The sequence below is a fragment of the Manacus candei genome, unplaced genomic scaffold (genome assembly GCF_025592945.1).
Source record: "Manacus candei isolate 608988 ecotype Guabito, Panama unplaced genomic scaffold, ASM2559294v1 h1tg000112l, whole genome shotgun sequence".
Classification (NCBI taxonomy): domain Eukaryota; kingdom Metazoa; phylum Chordata; class Aves; order Passeriformes; family Pipridae; genus Manacus; species Manacus candei.
In genome coordinates, this window is record NW_026138160.1 from 768,270 (window position 1) to 786,400 (window position 18,131).

The 18,131-nt window shown below is 52.4% G+C and overlaps 1 protein-coding gene across 1 annotated transcript in view; it reads left to right on the top strand.

The window, feature by feature from the left end:
• Positions 1 to 18,131, top strand: part of LOC127461670 (M1-specific T cell receptor alpha chain-like) — a 118,941-nt gene that overhangs the window by 41,570 nt on the left and 59,240 nt on the right. The window lies entirely within an intron of this gene.

An 18,131-nucleotide genomic window follows, 5' to 3' on the forward strand; every position in this document is an offset into this window, starting at 1 on the left:
CCCACAAGCTCATCTTGCATTCCAACCACCACACTGAGTGCTATGGGCTGTGCTCTCATGCCCTGCACTGCTGCCTTTACATTCCCATATTTGTGCCATGCCCATTCCCCAGTGAGGGCTTAGCCCTGGGATGAAAGGCCCCAGGATTTTGCAGCAGGAATGCAGCAGTGCAGGCACATGACTCATCTCCAGTGATGGATGGATGCAGAGCAGGAGAGTGATGCATCAGCCTGGGTGACTCAGGTGGAGACACTTGAGGTGTCATCCTCAGGAAGAAGTTCTGCCACCCCCAACTGGACACTCATAGGCTGTTGTGCATGGGATGATGTCCCCTTTCCTTGTCTTTCTCTCTCTCCTCTGCTCACCTCGATGCTCACTTGTGGTTGCCTCCCCATGGGTGTGCATTGGGCTGATGGTTTTGATTCTGTCCTGCCTAACGCTGCCCTCAGGAAAGTGCTCTGCACTATTTTGTCTCATCTCCACTTTGTGCAGCCTCTGAGTAAACACAGACTGCCCTGTGCTTGCCTGGCACCTTGTCCTTCCTCTCGATCCTTCAGCTCTGCTGCTTTTGACCTCAGGTGTCCTCAGCAGAGTCCACGGCTGGCTGTGTGTTCCCACCTTGTGTGCTCTTGGAGCAGCCGGGTTTGCACGGACACATGTGGGGGCACAAATCTGTGTGTGATTCCACACTGGTGTGCACGAGCTTCTGAGTGTGTGTCTGTTTGTTTATGTGTGTCCAAGTGTGTTCCTCATGGGAAGTTCATTTGCTGCCTGTTCAAGGGATACCGTCCTCTGTTCTGGCCCTGAACTCCCCAGAGCAGCAGGTTACCAGGGTCAGAAGGCGCGTGGGTGCAGCTGAGTGCTGACGGCACCTGCCCCCTACAGCTGTGTCCAGGGAAGAGGCAGAGAAATGCAGGTTCTGTCTCCGGAGCCCTTCTCTTCCTGTCCGTCCACAGCTCTCGCTCCGCTGCTGCTGATTTCGGCCCAACAAGGCCGGTTTCAGTGCAGCTTGGATGCTGAGTTGACCTCAGTGTAAGCAACACTGGCAGTGGCTCAGCACGCCTGGCAGCCCCCCGTGCCCCCTCCCCAGCCGTGAGGCTGCTGCTCTCAGCAGCGCTGCAGAGGTGAGGAGGGGCAGGTTTGCCTGGTGGGCAGGGAGAGAGGCTCCTGAACGGCGCCGCCCGTGTGCTGCCAGTCCCGGAGTGGATGTGCTTCCGCTGGCGTGTCGGTGGTGTCTGGGCTGGCCCCCAGCTGTGTGCTGGGGCTGGCAATGCCAAAGGGATTTGTGCCGCTGCTTGTGCTGGTGCTGTGCGAGGAGGGGGCTGAGCCCGGGCCGGGGCGGAGCTGGCGGAGGAGGGCAGAGGAGGGAGAATGGGAGGGGATGGGAGGGGAGGCGGCCCGTCCGGAGCAGAGAGCCGGGGCTGGCGGGGGCAGCGAGGCGCGGGCGGCGGAGCGGCGGGATGCGGCGCTGGCGGGGCGCGGGGCTGGCGGCGCTGGCCGCGGTGCTGCTCGGTGCGCGGGGCTGGCGGCGGGGGACCCTGGGGGTCGGGGCTGGGGCTGGAGTGGCTACGCAGCTCCCTGGAAGCTGCCGTCCCCTCTGGCTTCTTCACAGACCTCTGTCCCTGAATCATCCTCCCATCCATCCCTCCCTCTACACCATCCCACATTCCCTCAGAAAATTCACGCCTCTCTTCTTTGTCCAACTATCACTGCACCTTCCTTTCCTCTCTTTCTTTCTTTCTTTTGCCTATTATTCACACATTCATGTCTCCACTAGTGATTGACATTTCTATTACTGCACATGTTGACGTCCTCTGGATACTCTTCTCCTCACCATCTCTGTATGTCCCTGACTGCTTCTGCAGGATTTCTTCTGAGAAACAACTCACAGGACAAAAAGAAATTCTGATATTGTTCTTCTTTGTCTCTGGCAGTGGCTGCGGGCAGAGCCCAGGTGCAGCAGGAGCCGTTGGCACAAACCCCCGAGGGCACGGAAATCACCATCAACTGCTCACACCCCAGTATACGGACCGGTGACACGGTCATATGGTACCGTCAGCTGCGGGGCCGAGGCCCCCAACTCCTCGCACTTATTTTTCAAGGCTCCAAAGATCTGCCGGACAAGGCGGGACAGGTGTCGGTGTCGCCAGAGCGTCGCTGGAGCACCCTGTGGCTCTCCGGGCCCCGTGTTGGGGACGCGGCGGTGTATTACTGTGCCCTGGCAGACACGGCCAGAGGAGCCGGGGCTGCGGCCGGGCACGAACCGCCGCGGGCGGGGCCGGGGGCACAGCGCCGGCCGGGGACAGCAGGGGCCGCTCCTGCACCTTTAAGATTTCTTTCTCAAACGATGTCCCGCCTTCCTGGGCCCCCTTGTTTCAAAGGCCCAAGTCCAACCTCCAGAAGTCGAGGGTACAGGTTTGGTTCATGCTCCTCCTTACTTCACCAAGTGTGGAAAACATGGTCACTGTGCTCCAGACGGCCTTTGATCACCACATCTCTTACCAATCCTTCTCTGTTTGCAAACAGCAGGTCTGGGTGCTGTGTAAACTACCCCATGATCAAAAAAATTAAAATTCCACTGATGGCACTGGTCCTTATGCCAGGGCAGATGCAGGAAATAGGACATAAGACTGTAGTGGCTGGCAAGAGAAAGTTTCACCAGTCACAAGGGATGAGATGTAGATGTTACAGCGTCCTCTCCCCCAGACTGGCAGCCAACTCCTCAGCACAAACCCTCTGTGGGGAGCAAGGAAGCAGTGAAGAGCTCTGCACCCACCTGCAGCTCTGCTGGGAAGTGCAATCCCACAATCCTTGTCCTTTCTGATGTGCCCATTCTCCTGTAGGTTCCTGAACTGAGGGGCCCACAACTGGACTCAATACTTAATGTGTGGCCTCACCAGCGCTGAGTACAGGAAAACAATCATTTCCCTGGTCCTGCTGCCACACTGTTCCGGATCCAGACCAGGATGCCATTGGCCCTCTTGGCCACCTGGGCACTTTGCTGGCTCCTGTTCAGCTTTTTGTCAATACACACTCCCCGGTCCCTTCCTGCCTGGCTGCTCTCCAGCCACTCTGTGCCCAGCCTGGAGCTGCCAGGGGTTGCTGTGGCCAAAGTGCAGGACCCGGCACTTGGCCTGGTTGAACCTCACCCCACTGGAATCGGTCCATGGATCCAGCCTGTCCAGGTTCCTCTGCAGAGCCCTCCTGCCTTCCAGCTGATTGACACTCCCCCCCAACTTGGTGTCATCTGCAAATTTGCTAATGGTAAACTCAATCCCCTCATCCAGATCATCAATAAAGATATTAAACAGAACTGGGCCCAACACTGATCCCTGGGGACACCACTGGTGACTGGATCCCAACTGGATGCAGCTCCATCCCCACCACTCTCTGGGCCCAGCCCTCCAACCAGTTCCTAACCCAGCACAGATTGCCCCTGTCCAAGCCGTGGCTGCAGCTCTTCCAGGAGTGTACCATGGGAGACGGTGTCCAAGGCTTTGCTGAAGTCCAGACAGACATATCCACAGCCTTCCCTTCATCCGCCAGGTGGGTCACCTGAACATAAAAGGAGATCAGGTTGGTCAGACAGGACCTGCCCTTCCTAAACCCGTGCTGGCTGGGTCTGATCTCCCGACTGTCCTGTAGGCACCATGTGATCTCACTCAAGGTGATCTGCTCCATAATCTTGCCAGACTCTGAGGTCAGTCTGACAGGTCTGGACTTCCCCAGATCCTTCTTCCAGCCATTCTTATGGATAGGTGTCACAGTGACCAACTTCCAGTCCTCTGGAACATCAGGAATGACAATAAATGATGGAGAGTGGCTTTCCTTTCTACAGATATGCAATTAAAAATTGAGTCCTCCAGCTACAGACTTTCACAGAGCTTTCAAAATGTTCCTGACAGTGTTACAAAGTCATCCCACACAGTCAGGAGTGCAGGCTCCTTGCTCACAGAAGAAAGGAATATCCATGTCATGGGCACCTTCAAGTGCTCCCCACAATGGCTCAGTGTTGAGACTGAGGTCTCATAAGCTTTGCAGTTGAACCCAGGAGACAAGGTGAAAGCTGGACTGGATACACTGATGCAGCCTCAAAGAGGGGCAGGTTCCTACTTGATGAGTGGTTGAGCATTAGATTTGCTAAATTGCCCTGAAGGCTTGGAGGTCTGAAGTGCATGAGAGCTGGTAGGAGGCCTCTGGGAAGAGGCTGAGGGCTCCAGCAGGTCCCCAGGGAACTCTGTGTGGCTCCAGCAGCTTTTAGAACTGTTCAAAGCCCATGGTCAGAGGCTTCCAAAGCACCGAGCGAAGGATCAGTCCTGCTCCCTGTTCCAGCTGGGCTTGATGACTTGTTTACAGGGAACTACTGGCAGGTGGGCAAACAAGACAGAGCAACAGGCATGGTCAGGTCAGCACACGGATCAGACACAAATTCACACATCATTTGCCCCTCTTGTCCCTGTCTCCATCTGTTTCCCCACAGATGCTCCAGCCCGAACTGTCTGGATCCTTCCCTTTCCCTGCCTCTACTGCTTCTTCCAAGCATCCCATGTCTTGTGCTGTCCCACAATACTTTTTCCACTGCATCCCTTAATGATTCCTGATCCCCTTATAGGTAAAGATACCCAGTAGTTTATAACTGGCTATTATTCTCTCTTATCTTTCTTCTGGGAGGTATCATCTTCAGAAAAATGAGTCAATTTTGATACCTGAAGAGATGGAGAGAAGATGCTTTTAAAGAAGACCTTGTCTTCTCCTGCCGGAGAGAATCAGTGTGTCTGACTCTGGGTGGGATGTTAACAGCAGGTGCTATTTGGAGACATTTTAGAAGAGAAAGAAACTCCCTGTGAAGTGAGGGAGTCAGGTACCTGCTCCAGGTACCATCAGGGGCTGCAAAGGTGCCTGTCTCCAGCCCTGGGAGAGTGGGGTGCAGGCCTTGGTTTCTGTCTGGGCAATGGATGGCAAGATATGGCAACGCACTTTCTGAGCCCTTTCCAATAATTAATGGTGTGAAACAAGGCTGCGTTCTCACACCAACCCTATTCACAATGTTTTCCAGCAGGATGCTCCAAAGGACCACGACAGACCTCGATGATCAGGATGGGATCTACATCCGATACCGTACTGATGGAAGCCTTTTCAACATAAGGCGACTGAAGGCCCACACCAAGACCTTAAACCATCTTGTCCGGGAGCTGCTTTATGCTGATGACGCCGCCCTTGCTGCCCACACAGAAGCAGCTCTGCAGCGTTTAACATCCTGCTTTGTAAAGGCTGCTGAGCTCTTTGGGCTGGAAGTCAGCTTAAAGAAGACAGAAGTTCTCTATCAACCTGCACCTCAGGAAGTCTTCCATCATCCCCATATCACCATTGGCGAATCAGAGCTCAAATCAGTCCAGCAGTTTAATTACCTAGGCAGCCTCATCTCCTTGGATGGTAAGATTGACGGAGAGATAGACAATAGGTTAGCAAAGGCATACAGTGCTTTTGGAAAGCTTCATAAAAGAGTTTGGCAAAATAAACACTTGAAGAAAAGTACCAAGATCAGTGTTTACAGAGCCATAGTGCTGTCTACTCTCTTATATGGATCTGAATCACGGGTCATCTACAGCCACCACCTGCGACTCCTGGAACGCTTCCATCAACGCTGCCTCCGTACGATCCTAAACATCCACTGGTCAGATGATGTGACCAACACATCTGTTCTAGAACAAGCAGCAGTCACAAGTATTGAGGCCATGTTGCTGAGAACACAGCTGCGCTGGGCAGGGTACGTCTCCAGGATGAAGGACCAACCACCCCCTCCCTAAGATCTTGCTTTATGGTGAACTTGCCACCGGCTGCCGCAAGAGAGGAGCCCCAAAGAGGAGACACAAGGACTGCCTGAAACAACATCTCAGCCTTGGCCATATTGATCATCATAACTGGTCTACTCTGGCCTCCATCTGGGAGGTCTGGAGACACACCATCTATAATGCTGCTGATGCCTTTGAGAACGCAGCAGGATCACCCTTGAGGAGAAAAGATAATGCAGAAAGAATTGTGCCTTGCAGAATTTACCATCTAAGGAGTCTTTCTGCTGTGCCTTTTGCAACTGGACGTGCCTGTCTCATATTGGCCTTTTTAGCCACCAGTGCACTTACAACAAATGTGGGTAGAACCCTTCCCAAATCTTCGTTCACAAAGCCCAGCCATGATGATGATGATGATTACTGCCCCAGGCTGCCAGAGGCATCCCTTGTAGAGGTGATATTTTCTTATAAACTCATCTTGAATGCAAAACATCCTAGCTGGTGCCATGGGCTGTGGTTTGGCTTCCTGAATGTCTGGTTTTCGTTTCCTGCTTTATTCCAGACAAATTTCCCAGTGAAGACTTTTTTTTTTTTTAATGTGACAGGATGAGAGGCTCAAAACATGTCAGTATGGGCAGAGGACTCAGATCACACGGATCACTGGAAGAGTCCAGTAAAGGCAAATTATGTTGATCTGGGTTACTCTTTTTGGCATCCTTGTGGCACTGTTAGCAAGAAGTGGCCAGTTCCTGGTTTTGACTGTATTTGATTTAACACTGTGTGAGGAAAATTCTGCTGGCCTGTTTTGTCTGTTCCTGTTCTGCATCAGGGAGGTGGCATGGGGAAAGAAGGTGTGCAGGGTCCCTTCCAGATTTCAGAAACAAAGTTCTGATAGCAAATGTCATAATAAAAGGGCTGTTTTAGCAGTATAAAATAAAAACAGAAATATGGATAGGAATTAAATCTTACATCGTTTCAGATGTTGGGAATCCTGGATTCATACAGCATTATACAGATCAGAAAGAGCTTCTGCTTCCCTCCCACACCGTGATGCCTTATATTTTGTGTAACAAAACAAACAAACAAAAAACCAAATCATACATTTTCTCCTAACATGCTGAAAAGTTATTTCTGCCATGACACCCACCAAGGTGCAGCACAGACTGGCACTGAGCACTCCAGCAAATTCCCCTGCAGCAGTTCCTCCTGGGAAGGTAGGGGCTTCCCAAACCTTCAGTGCAAGGCCCAACAGAGCAGACACGTCTTGCCCACGATCACTGACTTCTTCAATACAATGTTTTCTTCAAAGCTCACAATGTACCTCCTCTTTGGGCAGTCTCCAAACAACACCATTAGCCCATCTGGGGCCTTACCCTTCTCTAGAATGCTCCCCAGGGCTACCTCCAGGGCGTCCCCAGTTCAATGCACAGTTTGTTGTGTTTCTGCACGTGTTCTCTTGCCTGCACTTGTCTGGCTGCTGGATTTCTGCAAGTGATTTTGGGTGCAGATTTCTGCATGACTGATGTTAGGGCACATGGTCATGTGTGTGTTTGCGTGTCCCCCATCACAAGGGAATGTGGTGTTCGCAGCAGTGCCACCCTCCACTGCTCTGTCTATAAGCTCCACAAAGCAGCCAGGCCCAGAAGGAGACTTAGTGCAGCTGAACAGCAACAGAACAGACCTGGAAGAGATCTGCCCACAGCACAGGCACTGAAATGCAACCTGCTGTATCTTCAGCTTTCTTTGTTCTGCATCTGCAAAACTCAAAGTTTTCCTGCTGATTTCAGGCCCCAAAAAGGATGACTTCATACCAGTTTGGATTCTTAGTTTAATTCAGTATGAGAGTATTTGGAGTGCATTACCATAGCTGAAAGACACCAGCCCAAGACACAGCCATTGTCCCAAGTGCTAGAGAGTACAAAAAGATTGGCTTTGCTTTATGAGTTTCTTCTTTGAGGCAAGGAAACATTAATGGCTCATTGTCAGTGTGATGTCCAGCAGGACCCCTCCAGGTAATTTTCTGTAAATCTACCTAACAGCTGGGCAGTTCCCAGCACATACTGGTGCATGGGGTTGTTCTTCCCTGGGTGCAGGGCATTGGCCCTGTGTCCAAAGGGGGAAACATTGTTACCCTCTCACAGGCATTTCACCAAACCAGCTCCTTCCCATTGTAGCTTTCAAAATGCTCACAGTGGTTAGGGGGTCTGTCCCAAACATCTGCACCATCATCTCCTTGCACTGAAATCTCTGGTCATACAGGTCATCAGGGAGCTGTGAGCCCAGGTACCTTCTGGGAACTGCTGGATCCTCCAAGAACAGTGGCTTCTTTGGCCAGGGGATGTTCACCACCTGGGCAGATTTCAGCTGAGGGTCTTTGATTTAAAAAACCAACTTCCTCTTGCAGCCTTGACTGATAAAAAGTACATTACTCCAGAATTAGATGCCCAGCAGTGAAGGCCTCTCTTTCCATTGTATGCACAGCACCCACCAAAATGAGAAACACGGCCAAGGCTGAGGATTTACTGGGAGGCTGGAGAGAGAGAGATGCTGCTCAGGAGCAGTTGTTTCCAGTGCCAGGGCTGCTCCTTGGCACTTCTCTCCTCACCAGCACTAGGATTTTGTCTCCTGTCCCTGTCTCTGTCCCTGTCCCTGTCCCCGTCTCAGCCCCTTTCCTTTTTACTGTGCCAGCAGTGGCTGCAAAGCCCCAGGCCCTGCCCTTATGCCCTGTAGATTTCCCCTCCCCACCACTCCATCATCTTGCCCTGCCCCAGCCAGTACTTAGCCAATCCATTGGAATCAGGACTCCATCCCCTTATCCTAGGAATTTATCTGTTCACCCATTAAAATACTACTTTCCCCCCCTTATCAACTTTCTCCAGGAGTCCTAATGTGTGGAGAAACACTGAACAGCTGCTTCCAAAATACCAGAGGCTAAACAAAGAGAAATGCAAAACCTTTTGAAAAGAACACCACACCTGTGTTTCCCAGAGCCTCAAACGTTCAGGGGAGCCGTTGTGCTTTCAAAAGCCCACCCATCAACAGGGAGCACACAAAAGCAGACACACTCTGCAGCGAGGGAGAGACATTACCTCGTTATCTCGCAGAGTAAATGTTAACAAAGGAGAAGGAAGCCCAGGGAAAAGTGCAGGAAGCCACTGAGACTGTTCACTCTGCTGTGAAGACAAGCAAAGGCAAAAGGTGAATGGGCCTCATTCTGACCTTCCACACCCCAGAGGCGTGACTGTGTCACACATGCTCTGGCACTCTCTGTAGGATGCAGCCATTTCATTGTGCCTCGTCAGGAGTGACGTGTCCTGCAGTGCACTGAGAGCTTCCCAAGGGATTCTTGAGCTGGGAAAAATGATCTTCACTGTGGCTGTACCAGTGTCTGTTCTGCTAATTCAGTCAGGTTAGTGCATTCATGTACTTCCTATCATCTCTCACAATGCTTTTCAGTAGGCTATTCGGAGGTCTCTGCTGACAAGAGGATGAGGTCAGGGAGAAATGTAGAGGGAGGATGGAAGTAGATACCTGAACTTTCCATTTCTTTGGAAAGACAGCAAAGTTGGGGGACAAGGAGTCCTAAACACAAAGCAAGTGAGAGAAGGAAGTAAACTTTTCTGCAGACATGTTTATGCCTGTGTTGCAGGTCTGGTTGGAGGTGACTCCCAGAAGCAATTCTTCTCTGAAGTGTCAGCCACAGTTGGACAGCGAGTGGTTCTGCCTTGCCAGTCCACCACCGAGAACACTTTGAATTTCTTCTGGTACCACCAACTCCAAGGGAAGACTTTGGAATTTCTCCTGCATGCATTTATTTCAGGAGGCAAGTTCCGCAGTGGCCGATTCTCTGTGGTGGTTGTTAATAAAACAGCCCCCTTAGAAATAGCAAGTCTCTCTTTTCAGGACACTGCGATTTATTACTGTGCTCTGGGGCACCACGTTAAGCTAAGCCAAACTTCTACTCATACAAAAACTGCGTCAGCAGCAGCACAGGAGGGATGATGCTCAGCATCCTCCAACCTTGGCTGTGCTTTCATCCCTGAAATGATCCTCTCCTTATATCAGCCTTTCCAAATTCTCCTATCTCAACTCCTGCCTACTTTTTTCAGTTTCCACCTATGCAGAGCAGGGACACAGAAATGTAGAATGATGCGACTTTTTGTAGATGAGCTGAGACACTCGGCTTTTCTCACTTCCTCACACAGAAACCAACAGCCCTCAAGGAAACAATCAACACATCTGGGCATAACATCCAGTTTCAGTGACAATCCTTACCTGCGCTTGATTTCTCCAGGGAGCTGACACTGCAGAATGCAGTACTGCTGGGGTGACAGCGTCCTGTCCAAGGCTTTGACCTGGCTGTGGGCAGGGGTCCCAGTATCTCCTTTGCTCCTGGCCAGCCCTAGCCCTTCACACAGGAATCCAATGGACAAGAGCCCCTCATCTTGCCCCTCTTTGCAGAGCAGCCAAAGAACAGGAAAGCAGCTTTTACATTATTGCCTCAGCACTGGGCAGGGTGTCTTTCTCTGTGCTGCACATGGTTAAATGATGAGATCCTCCCACACCCCTGCCAGCAAAAAGTCAACTTCTTTGGAAAATAATAATGAAGAGGAGAGGTAAAGAAAGCCTAGTAAAACTAAGAAATACCTAAGCAACTGATGGCATTGCAGCCCATGAGACAAGACTTTATATTAAAAACAGTACCTTGAGATCATCACATAATGACAATTGCTAAAGATGAAGATGAAGATGATGATGAAGATGATGATGATGATGGTGATGATGATGATGGGGGTTCCCCTAGGTTGTGCTCACTGTTTGGTAGCATTGGGAATTCAAAGGCAATTTGGTTTGGGCAGCCCAGACCACAGGTAGAACTCAGCTTGGCCTGTTCTATGGGGAGAGCTCCTGGAACCACATTGGTCCTGTTGCTCACAAGAGGTTTTCCCACCAGGAAACCTTAACTGTAGTACACTGGGCATCACCATACTGCCAGGATCTGAAGGACACCTTCTGGTGTCCTGGCAAGAATGACAGAAAAAGATACCTAAGGGTGCCCTGGTAATTTCAAATGGTTTCTCTTTATCAACTCCCAGCTTTTGGGTTCAGGGTTGGCACAAGCACCAAAGCATAGTGTGCGGTGAATATAGGACAGGCAGGGGTGACAAGGGTACAGGCAGGGAAAATGCAGGGAAAGTTGGGGATTGCTAATTCAGAGCAGTTCTGACTATGTGGACTCTTGTGTCTGTGGGATTATTTTCCCACTCTGGGAAGACAAACAAGGAGGCTTGGTTCCTGGGAGCTCAAGCAGGTCTGTGCAGTCCCAACATCTCCCTACCACCATCTCCCACTGCACCTCTGCTATTTCCTAAACGTGGAAGTCACAGCGACGTAGCCTGATGTCACTGGTTGCCCACAGGACACTCGTACAGCCCAGCAGGAAACAAGGGCAAGAAGAGGTTACAAACCTGGGAAGGACGATCTGGGGCGTGTGGGGGTGCAGTAGCGGTGGGGAAGGGTGAGCTCTGCAGTGTGCAGGGGAGCAGTGTGGGACACGGCGGTAGGAGTTCAGGGGGTCTTTTCCACACTGCCCCCCCCTCGTGTCCCGGGGGGGCCGGGGCGGGTCTGTGGGGTCGGGCAGAGGCGCCGGCGCTGCCCCGGCGAGGCGGGGCCGGGCAGGAGCGGCCCGAGCGCGGCTCCGCTCGGCTCGGGGGCGGCTCCCGCGGAGCCCTCGGCCGCGGCCGGGCACGATGTCGGCCGGGCTGGGGCCGTGGCTGCTGGGCTTGGCCTTGGCCTTGGGGCCGGCAGGTGAGAGCCGGGCGGGGAGGGCAGCGAGCCCGGCGCTGGGGAAGGAGGGAGCGGGAGAGGAGAGGCGGGAGCAGGGGCAGGGGCAAAGGCAGAGACAAAGGCAGAGGCTGAGACAGGGGGTGGGGCAGGGGCAGATGCAGGGTCGGGGGTAGGGGCAGGCTCTCTCGGCGGGTAGATCTGCACTCTCAGGAGCAGGTGCAGCTCAGCCTCAGGAGGCCGGCTGGGCTTTGTCAGGAGAGAACGGAACGGTGGCCGCGTCTTTGCCGGGGCGACGGCACCGCGGGAGCGTCCTCGGTCCGTGGTCGCGCCCTGCCCGATTCCTGCGCTCTCCCCCGCAGGGCTGTGGGCACAGTGGAGGCTGGAGGAGGCCGGCGGGGGACAGCGAGCTCCCGGGGACTCCGTACTCCTCTCCTGCTGCGGGTCCAGATTCAGCTTTGGAGATTATGATGTTTGGTCACTCGAGACACCCCGAGGCAGCCTCGAGTGTGTGTCCTTTATCGACTCCTGGGGCCGTGTAATGAACAACAGGGCAGCAGTGCAGGATCGGGCCACAGCCTCCAAGGACAATTCCCAGTCCAAGTCATCCCTGTCCCTGCTGACCCTGCACCCCCAGGACTATGCTCCATACTTCTGTGCCCTTCACACGGGACAGGAAACCCAACTGAGCTTTAACACAAAGCTGCTGGGGCCCGGCACAGGGTGTGTTAGATGAAGCTAAGGTGAGAGTTCCCTGGGACCAGGAGCAGAGGGGTCTCAGGGCTGTTCCCAAGGATTCAGGTGCCATCACTGTGCACCACAGGTGTTCCTGGCCTTCACTGCACACTGCAGGGATACTCATTTATTGCCAATCTAACTAAGAGTAGAATGGTGAGTCACTTAAAAATGCCTTGCCACCACTTTATCCCTGTTTCTTCCCAGGCTCACTCTCAATTCTTCATTCCTGAATTCTCCACTTCTTCTCCCCCAAAAACTAAGGGCAATAGGGAATGGGACGTGGGGTAATTTTTAAATATTTAATCACTAGTCTTCATCTCTACTGTTCCTTCTTCCCACGGTCTGCAGTTCTTCACAAGTGACTCCACCATGGTTCCTTCAAAAGGGCTGCAGTTCTGAATCAACCCACTCCAGCCTGGGTTCCCCACAGGCTCCACTTCCCCAGGGTCATGACCAAACAGCTCATGAAGATCTCCAAGCATGGAGACTCCACAGTATGCCTGGGCAACCCGTTCCAGGGCTTGGTCACCCTCACACTGTGAAAAAGTGTTTCCTGAGGTTCAGAGAGAACCTTCTGTGATTTTGTGTTTGTGCCCATTACCCTTTATCTTGTCACTGGGCACCCTTAAGAAGAGGCCTGGCCACATCTCCACCATTTCCTTTCCCTCCTGTTGTGGGTTAAGCTGAGGCACCAAGCCCTGTACAGCTGCTCACACACTGTCCCCTCAGAGGGATGTGGAAGAGTCAGAAGTGTAAAAGAGACAAAACTCATGGGTTGAAATCAAGATAGTCTAACAGGTGAAAAAAACCCCACTTGCATAAGCCAAGCAAAATAAAGAATTTATTCCCTTCTTCCCCATTGACAGAAAGGTGTTCAGCCATTTGCAGGAAAGCCAGACTTCCTCATGCTGAATGCTTACTTGGGAAGACAAAGTCCATAGCTCAAAACATCCCACTATCCCCTTTCTATCCATGAGTTTTCTTTCCTAGAATGATGTGTTAGTGTGGAATAATCCTTTGCTCAGTTGGCATCCAATATGCTGCTGTGTCCCATCCCAGCTTATTGCCCACCCCCAGCCTACTCAGTAGTGAGGCAGCGAGAGAAACAGAAGAGGCCTCTGAGCACTGTTGAGGTGGTTTTGGCTGGGGTAGAATCCCTCCTGCATGTTCAGGTGGGACACAGCCCCTGCAAGGGGGGAGTCAGTGAGTGGGCTGTGCCTGCAGTCAGAGAAATGGGGTCTCATTGTGTCTGGGTGCTCCCAGTGGAGAGGAGGGGAGAGAGAAAAGACTGTTTCAGTTCAAACAACAACCATCTTTTCCAAATGCTTGATGAGCTCAGGCATGAATGAAAGGTGAAAGCATGTGGTTGTACTGCCTGAGTGTTGTCCAAATGCCTTTAACACACTGTCAGGCTTGGGGCATTGATCACATATCCAGGATATTTGTTCTGTTTGACCACTCTTAGGAAAGAAAAGCATAAACCTCCTCTGGTACAGCTCTGAACCACCCCCACACGACTTACCTCTGTGTACCAGGGGGAAACTCACTCTCTATCACCCCTCCTCAGGAAGCTGAGAGAAGGATGAGTGAGCCCCTCAGCCTGTTTTTCTCCAAATTAGACAAATCCTCCATGGGCTTCTGGCTGTAGGGAACCTGGCATGTCCTACAATGCTGGAGCAGCCCCAAGTGTCCCAGGGCACCACAGCTCTGCCTGGCCCTGCATCCCCCTGCTTCTTTTCCCAGCCTCAAGCCTCCACTCTCAGTGGGCTCCTCTACCCTCTCCAAGTCCCTTTTCCCACCTCTGTCCTGACAATCCCATCCAAAAGGGACCATGTTCTGTTACCCAGGAAAAGAGAGGGGAAGGAATGGATTCAGACAGTCTGTGCAGGGCCACTGTGAAGTGGGCAATGCTCCCCAAAAGGGTCGTGGCAGCCAGGATGGTGACAGTGTGTCAGGGCTCACAGGTGTCACATCCTGTGGTCACAGGGAGAGCTCTGGGTTCCTGCTGAGTAGGAGGACACAGGGAAGGGAAGTGTCCTGGCTCTGCTGAGCAGCTCTAACAGCCTGGTCCCTACTGAGTCCTGGGCTGCCTTTGCTGCTTGGGGGGATCTGGGAGGGCTTTGAGAGGAAGAGGCAGCTGGAGAAGTGTCATCATGGGGAGGGAGAGGGGTGCTGGGGCAGAGTGGAGGGAGCAGGGTGAGGAGCACTTCTGTCCTAAGGGTGCCCTTTCCAAGTGGAACTGGGATCCTGGGGGTCCCATGTGGGAGCAGCAGCTCAGCAGCAGCAAGGGCCAGGAGCCCAGGGGAAGGACAATGTGCCACCCTCCCAGGGGAGCTCCAAAGTCCCAGCAAACCCTTCCTCGGGGAAAGGTCAGGTTTGCCCCACAGCAGCACCTCACCTTTTGCTCAGCAGAGATTTTCCTGCCAAATAAACACTCTGTTCTTGCACCCTGCAGGGTGAGTGCACCAACAGCTTCAACTTCTGCTCCACCAACCCCCAGCTCTCACCCTCCCTGTTGTCAGAGACAGAGGGAGGGACTGGGAGGGACTGGGCCTGAGTGCAGTGACAGAGGCACAGGCAGGGAAGGTGTGGGCAGAGCTGTTCTGCAGGCAGAGAGAAGCTGGAGAGAGGTGAGACAGATGGGCCTGGCCATGTGGACTGTCCTGTGTGGGGGGTTCTTGCCCATTGTAGGTAAGTGAAAGGAAGGGGTGATGCCCCCCAGGAACTGAGCGTGCCCCTGTGCTCTGCACAGCTCTGGGGAGCTGTGCTGACCCCTTGCAGCCTGATCTGCTCCCTGGCTCGACCTGTCCCACCATCCCTGTGGAGCACGGTGAGAACAGCCCTCCTCCTCTTCTAGCTGGGAGTTCATCACCTCCATCCCAGCTGCCTCCTCTGCAGGGTGGGGACAGCAGGGCACGGCCCTGCTGCACTCAGATCTTGGGCCAGAACACTTTGCACTTGGACTGGACACTCTGCTCATGGGGCACTGCAACTCATCTTGCAAAGCCCAGCTTGAGGATGGCAGCACAGGGCCCTAAGCCCCACTTGCCTGTGAGAGGTATTTGCCTCTCTCATGTGACTTCACAAAAGTTTCAAGGACAGGTTAGGTTTGTTCCTCACCATCTAGGAGTGGTCATGGCATGTTCTCTCTCTCTGCAGCAGTCACTGGCCAGGTGGTCTTGGAGCAACACCCCAGGGAAGTGACTGTGGGAGAGGGAGATAAAGTCACCTTGCAGTGCAGCATGACACGAGGTGTTATGTGGAATTACTACATGTACTGGTACCGTCAGCACCCACGTGGCACTCTGGAATGGATTTACAGGGAGGGTGATATCTATGGAGAAGGTTTCCAAGATCACTTTAAGGGATCAGTGGAGAGCTCCAAGAACAGAGTCACACTGCAGATCCTGGCAGCAAAGCCAGGGGATGCAGCAACGTATTACTGTGGTGCAAGAATCACCCTGGAGCAGCTCTGCAGCAGAGTGGAACAAAAACTGACTGACAGGAGGACAGATCTCTCAGCATTTCTTTCCGGCAGCTGCTCCCCAGGGGCAGCATTGTTGTCAGGCAATGGCAGGTGCAGGAAACAGACCTCTGGCTTGGTGGCAGTCCAGGCAGTGGAGGGAAGTGTGGTAGAAGGGCTGGTACCATTTATGATGCAGGAGAATCTTTTCTGGGAACTTAAGGGACTGTTTAAGCAAGTGCAGTTTTAGTGCACTTTGCCTGAGCCTCTCTCCAGCACAGCCCCATTTTTCCTCTGTGGCTTGGCCACAGAGCCATGGGATCATGGAGATGTGTTGTGGTATCTTCCAGTTCCAGTTCTGTGGAGGATGGAGCCAGGCTGTTCAGGAAAGACAGAGCAACAGATGACATTGTTCTGGGTGGCTGCTACAGATCACCTGATCGGGAAGAAGAAGTAGAGAAGGTGTGGAGGGTTGATGTAATCTGTCCACCAGGTGCCCACCAAAACACTCTCTCAGTCCCCCTTCTCAACTGGACAGGGGGAAAAATTGGAATGAAAGGCTTATGGAGCAAGATAAGGACAAGGAGATGTCCCAGAGCTTCCCATCGTGGGCAAACAGATGGACTTGGGAAAATGAATTTAATTTATTGCCAGTCAAATTAGAATGGGAAAATGAGAAATAAGGACAAATCTAGAAACCTCTCCTCTCCCTGATCATTGCACTGGGATAGGGAATGGGGCTTGCAGTCAGTTCATAACCTCTTTCCTCTGACACTTCTTCCATCTCACGCTCTTCCCCTACTTCAGTGTGGAGCTCAACCTGTGGAAGACATTTCTCCAGGAACTCCTCTAATGTGGGTTCTTTCCTCTGGCTGCAGTTCTTCACAAACTCCTCCATCCTGGGTCCTTTCCATGGGGTGCAGTCCTTCTGGAACAAACTGCTGCACTGTGGGTCCCCTGCAGGGCACAGGTCCTGCGAGAAAACCTCCTCTGGCGTGGGCTCCTCACTCCATGGGTGTGCCATTCCTGCCAGGAGCCTGCTCAGCATGAGCTCTCCAGGGAGCCACAGATCTTTCCAGGACATATCCATTTGCTCCAGTGTGAGCTCCTCTATGGGCTGCAGAGTCCATATTTGCTGTACCATGGTGTGCAGAGGGACAACCTGCACCACCCTGATCTTCATCAGGGGCAGCCAGGGAATCTCTGCTTTGGCCTCTGGAACAGCTCCTGGTCCTCCTTCCTCAGGGACAGTCAGCATGGCTGTGTGAAGTGGAAATCTTGTTCAACCACATTTACAGCCTCCTACAACCAGTCGATGGGTGTTGGTGGACGAGGAGAGAGTGGATGTTGTCTATTCTTCATGTAGTTACATTTTCAGCACTGACTTTTCTGGAAACGTGGACAAAGTTCTTTATTATGGACTAGGAAAAGGGTCAGTGTCATGGATTGTGCAAGGGAACACGTTACTTGCTCCAGACTCTCCCCCTGGACTCTGGGAACTGGGATTCCTGAAGGCCAGTCTGGCTGGTAAAGCCTGAGGTGAATAAGTAATTCAGTACCTCAGCCCTTTTCCATGTTGTTGTGGTTTAGGAATAGTACTCCCCAGTTCATTGCCCCCCACTGAGACTCTCCCAAATCAGATGCCACCTGCTCAGTCCCCTGGCTTCCCCTCCCCCTTCCTGCTCCTGGAATGGAGTTGAGAATTGGAGACACAAAAGCTGAAAATTATGGGTTAAGATAAGAACAATTTACTGGAAACAGCAATGAGATAAGAAAACAGGAACATCAACAATATTTGTATAAATTAGTACGAGACAAAGAAACAATGTGCACGGAGTAAAACAGTGTCAGATCATTCTGCCCATACTGTCTTTCCCCACACCTCCACCTCACCATCCCTCTCCCCTGGAAATGAGAGAAGGAATCCCTTACTCCAGTCCAGGAACTTGAGATGGTATAGAATATGAGTAAGGGCTGGCCATGCCCCCTCCCAGCTACTGTAAAAAATTAACCCTGTCCTGGCTGAAACTCAGACATATGTCCTGGTCAGCAGATCCCCATCCCATTCAGCACTGGGTCTGCATTTTCCCTGGCCTTGTTTCTCCAAGCAGCCTCCTGGCATGTTGACCTGACTCTTTGCTCACTGGGGAGGAATCCTCTTGAGCTAAACACTGGTGAGAATGTGGACTGCTGTGTCTCCTCCTGGACTTCCCAGAATGAGAAGGACATGGACATATGGGAACAAGTGCAATGAAGGGCCATGAAGACAAGCAAGGGAGCAGCTGATACATGAGGAGAGACTGGGAGAGCTGGGTTGGTTTAGTGTAGATAAGAAGTTGCTGTGGGAGAAATTTGTC